Source organism: Pseudorasbora parva, chromosome 4, assembly GCF_024679245.1.
Source record: "Pseudorasbora parva isolate DD20220531a chromosome 4, ASM2467924v1, whole genome shotgun sequence".
Lineage (NCBI taxonomy): Eukaryota > Metazoa > Chordata > Actinopteri > Cypriniformes > Gobionidae > Pseudorasbora > Pseudorasbora parva.
In genome coordinates, this window is record NC_090175.1 from 39781121 (window position 1) to 39787120 (window position 6000).

The window sequence follows — 6000 nt, forward strand, 5'->3', positions numbered from 1 at the left end:
ACAATCAGGCAGTGTGAATAACCAAAGACCCGATCAGAGAAAATCGCTGACGAGTCGCCGACGCCGGTGAGATATTTGGCATGCTAAACATCTGGACCTGTCGGCGATTCAAACTCCTGCTGTGTGAACCGACAGCCAATGAAAGCGTGAGATACAGGGCAGCGAGAGGTTCAGGGAGGAGTTATAGAGCAGAATATCAGAATTTTAATAGATATATTTACTTATATATTTATACTTTTATATTTAATTCTATCAAACCGAAACAAAGGCCAAACATTTGCACATCCAGCAGCAGCACATTACAAAATTGTTTATTTACGTCAAACTGTCTTTGCAGAACACAATCCTGGCTCCCTCCATCTCCAACAATTTCTTCCTCTATAATCTTTTTTTCTTTTTCTCCACAAATCAGCGCACATACAATTTGAAGCAAACTTTGTGCAGTTTATCATTTTTAATAACAATTCCAAGTCTTGCGCGAGAACTCCGGTCTGACACACGTGTGCTCTTGCGTTGTTTACTTTGTCTGCGATTCTTCCTCTTGTTCAGTCATGCAGTGTGAACTCCTCTGTCGTAAAACCATCGTGCAGTGTGAACACAGCAGTGACTGAATGATACCCCAGATAGTCATGCAGTGTGAATAGAGCAGTGACCCGACGAGTTTGAAAATCGTGCAGTTTGAACTTGGCTTTAGCAGTATCAGTTCAATCGTGAGTTAAAGGATGAAGATCATCCCTAGAATGAAACATTTAATTAACCTTGCCATAGTAAAATAAGAGTTCAGTACATGGACATCACATACTGTGAGTCTCAAACACCATTGCCTCCTACTTCTTATGTAAAGCTCGTTAAGGGGGGGGGGGGGGGGGGTGAAACACTCAGTTTCAGTCAATCTCATGTCAATCTTGAGTACCTATAGAGTAGTATTGCATCCTTCATATCTCAGAAAAGTCTTTAGTTTTATTATATAAATAAAAGAAATATAGGCTGTACCGAGTCTTTCCGGGAAAAAACGAGCGCCTGGAGGCGTATCGTGTGGGCGGAGCTAAAGAATGACGAGCGCACCCAAAGCGATGACGTCCTCAAGCGTGGAGAAACCCATGGCTATCGATCGGATTCAGCTAATACGTGATCCAGAATCATTCGGAGGCTGAAATAAATTGAATCGGAGAAACAGCAGCAGCAGGACGTCCGTCTCTGTGGTATGTACTGTATTTAGTGGCCTGTCAACATTTGCGCTTGTTTATGAGGACATGATTCGGTTTATGGACTATTGTATGCGACTAAACCTAAGCAGTAGCAAGCAAAACGGTTTTGCATGTCAGACAAGTGTAACGTTATACATAGAACAACAATGGAGTAACCGTTAGCGCATTTGAATGACGAAGCACGCGATCGTGTCGTTGACTGATGTTTACTCACGCAAAGATAGCCAACAGCACAGACATTTGAAGCAGTTTTACTCACCGGCTGCTTCCAAAGCAGGACCGAACCTTTATTGCTGGGAACGCTCCGTCAAAAACACACTTCTTTGGTATGATTTGGTGAAGTCCTGTGACAGCAGTGACCGTGGAAATCCGCAATGTTTTGAAGTTTCCCGTCATTTCTGCGTTCAAATGCAGCGCTGCCTTCCCAGAATGCTGTGCTGAAGCGTTGAAGTCGCTTGATGTCACCCATAGGAATAAAGTGGAGCGTGGCGCGGACTATAACGACATAAGTGTTCACGGGCGAGTGGATCTGCAGCTGAGCGAGTGTTTATGGGCATGCATTTCCTCTCTCGCTCTAGTCACACGCGCGCGCACCCTACCGGGAGAAGAGCCCGTATGGCCCATACAAGGACCTTCCGCTCTTATTAACGTCAAGCCGAGCCATACTCGAAAAAAACTCTCCGAAACTTGTGAGAAACCGGAAGGAGTATTTTTGACACAGAAATACTCCATCAAACGTCCAACATTAGTTTTTGAAACTTTGTCTATGTTTAGGATGGGAATCCAAGTCTTTAACAGTGTAAAAAGCTCAGTATGCATGAAACAGCATTTCACCCCCCCTTTAATAAAAAAAAAGTGCTTCTCAACATAAACCCAACCTTGACGCAAGCGTTGGGGATCATTTATACAGTAGCGTACCGTGGGATTTTAGCTAACATTACTGGCTTGACATCAGGATCGATTATTCGCACGCAGCCCGTCATCCTCGGCGGCCATAGTCCATTTCACATAGAACGCTCACAACCCGCGAAAAGTTCAAACGGCTAATTACATCAGCGGAGGGTAGCACGCCGACACATAGTTTGGCCTCTGGGCCGTTCTATCTATAGACATAATGTACGTAGACGCCTCATGACGTGCTGCAGCGTGATCCAGCGTCGCCGGATATTGGTTGGGTCTCTTCACTCAACGCTAGCATTCAGAGTCAATCGGAGTCAACGGAGAGAGAGCAATTATGCCAGTATTTTGTGCAGCTTATGTTTGCAATAACGCAATATTGATACCAGATCGCATGGGATTACATTTCACAAGTAAGATTGAACAATATTTTAGGTTATTTTACAATTTATACATCATTAACATTTCATGCTTGTCATTTGTGGTGTCTGTATTTCACAAGGTAAGGCTGCACCACATCGCAAAATTAACTACCCTGGAGTTACAGAGTGCTGACATACGCAAAAAGCTGTGCAAAACAGTTATTTTAAAGGATTTTAGCTCCCCAGTCCCAGTAGCAAGCCTGACAGGGTAATGTAAGATGCTGAATGACCTGGAATTATAACGTTTACTTTAGGCCTTTAAAAAATAATAATTCTGAGCTGGTACAGTATATATGGGAGCTTGTATGTATATGTATTACAGAAGGGGTGTGTGTGTGTGTGTGTGTGTGTGTGTGAGTGTGTGAGAGAGAAATAAATTCAAGTGAAAAATCAAACTTGTTTTTTTATTAAAGGTCCCATGGCATGAAATTCTTATTTTATGAGGTTTTTCAACATTTATATGAGTTCCCCTAGCCTGAATGTTTTCCCCAAGTCACTAGAAATTTTGATCAGTATAAAACAAATAGGCTGTCTTTCTCTGCCTTTGAGAAAATGAGAGCCCAGACGAGCTGATCTTGAATTCTCCTGTTATGACGTCATACCAGGAAAGGCTACCACCCCTTCCTCTGCTATGCCCCAGAGAATTAGTAGAAAAAGGAGACATTTTATCAGTGGATGTCAGCAGCAGCACAGGCTTTACCATAAGGATTTAACAGCACCGCCACAAACAGTGAGTAACAGTGTTCATTAATGCCTGATCTGGGATCAGTGATGTGTAGCTAATCATTCAAGTTCACACAGATTTTCTTTCTAAATCGTTTAAAACTGTCAGTCCTGCAGCTGGCCGTCTTGATGCATCAGTGAATCAAGCCAGTGACTAAAACCATCAATTTCAGGTCATTTCTGTTAGCAGCATGAAACATATTCTGTTATTTAAATGATTAAACTACAGAGAGCATTCAAAGAACACTCTTTATAATGTTCAGATTGGTCAATCACACGTTTGAATGACGCTGCTCATTATGCTCAACAGAAGCTCTTACTGTATCATGTCGATGTCGTGTTTGTTGTTAGCTGTGGTGAAATCATTTTGTGAGAGAAATAATGTTGCAAAGTTCACTCGTGTTTATTCAGAGCTCTCAGATCCAAACAAAATAAACTCGCGCTCTCAAAAACTCGATACAATAACACTTCCTCAACAATCCTTCCCCAGCTCCGTTTCTCTCGCTGCAGCTGCTTTGCCTGACTAAACCACGCCCCCATCAGCACGTTATCTAATTTTAAATGCAAAAATGTCAGCCAATCACAACAGTGGGTGTTTTCACTGAAGACTCACAGCAGACACGCCTCTTGAAACAGCATTCTAAACAGAGGGCTAATATCAGTATAGAATAAATGCCTTTTATTTCTAAATTATGACGTATTTTGATGTAAAAACCATACTATCAATGTAGGTACACCCCAAGAAACATTATAAAACAATAAAACAACCCATGCCATGGGACCTTTAAAATATAAAATTCATTCATTTATACATTTATCAATATGCCTGTGTGAGTGTGTGAGAGAAATACATTCAAATGAACAAACATTTTACTTTATTAAAATATAAAATTCATTCATTTATGCATTTATCAATATGCCATTGTGTGTGTGTGTGTGTGTGTGAGAGAGAGAGGGAGAGAAAAATACATTCAAATGAACAATCTAACTTGTTTCTTTATTAAAATATAAAATTCATTCATTTATACATTTATCAAAATGTCATATAGTCTACCATATGTCTTAGTTAAAGCTCGTAATACAAAGTCTTTCTACATGAAAGCAGAATTTTTCAATGTGTGACATCGTCCTGTATCATAACTAAGTCTCTGCAGTTTGTAACAAACCAAACCGTGTGAAAATCCGGTAAAAACTTGGGGAGTTATGATCATTGTAGTTGAGAGTCCATCTTTCTCAGTAGAAATAAATGTGAGGGGTGGCGCATAGGGGACCCATCCAAGATGGCGCCGCGCTGATACGTCCGCTCCAATAGGCAGCGTCACGTATATATTATGTCTATGGTTCTATCACTACACATCAAAATTGTATTGGCCCATGACCCACGTCAGTCAGAGTTATGGTCCAATGGAAAATAGCAGCTTCAATGGAAGGCAAGCTATTCTTCTAGTGCTGGTCCTCGGAGCTGTGATGCTATTAGATGATGACATATGGAAAATACAGCTCAGCCTCACAAAAAATAAATACATTCTTTCTGGAAATATAATTGTAACACATATATTATATTATATATTATATTATATTATATTATATTATATTATATTATAATTTTGGCAGGGCCAGCAGAGAGTTTAAACAATTTCTGATTAAATTGAAAGTTTCTTAGAGAGACAGCATTGTCTAGATAACGCAAGATGCTTACAGTAACAATAGGAAACTCCAAGTACCATACAAAATTAAATAGTGTGTCTAATGACAAAGGTTAATATTATTTTGTATTACAAAATACAACTGTAGATACCGTTCACTCGATCCTTCTAGCAAACGTCACCTTTCCTACCATATAAGTTAAAACGATAGTCAATGTAGATTGCTATGTAGATAAAGCGATAGTCATCCGCGTGAGAGGGAGAGCTTGCGTGCATATGTTTGCCAGATTGGACATGTTTAGGTAAAACACTGGATAGTATACAGATTTTTTTCTCCAGAAAAGCTTTGTTTCGGAGATTTAAAATAAAGTCAAAGAAAAGCTTTTATAGACACCAGGCTCAGCAAACGGTCCTGTGCTTCTACCGAAACACCGCCTATACAGAATAATGAGCACATGTAGTTCAGTAGCCCCGCCCACCGACTCATGGAGGGCTCGTGCTAGCAGCTGGTCAACAACAAGGAAGATTAAGATATTTTGCTATTCCTGGTTGTGGAAGAAAACAGTCGCTGCACAAGCTTCCTTCGGATCCTAATATTAGGAATGAATGGTTGAACTTTATCTTTAATGAAGTTTCAGCTCACATGGGGAAGACATGTTCACTTCAGTTCACTGCGGGATTGTTTGTAAACAAATCTCGGTTAGATGTTTGATTTGGATCCAAATGGTGCAACATACCATGTGAGTAAAATGTGTTTTGATATGTGATAGTAGGCCTATTGCATTGTTATAGATCGTTTTGCTTATGTGTTCGTGTCTAACAGAAACATACCTTTCAAAGGCTCGACTCAGACACATATGGGCCAGGGCTAACAAAGCCCGGCAGGCAGTTGAATCTCTTATTCCGTTCTTGATCTGCTATTCTCTCTCTCTCTCTCTCTCTCTCTCTCTCTCTCTCTCTCTCTCTCTCTCTCTCTCTCTCTCTCTCTCTCTCTCTCACACTAACATCTGAAGGGTAGCACGCTGAACGTGTGTGTGTGCGCGCGTTTCGCGCTTATATCGTCTGATCTTGCAGGCTATGTGTAATATAAAAATAATAGTCCAA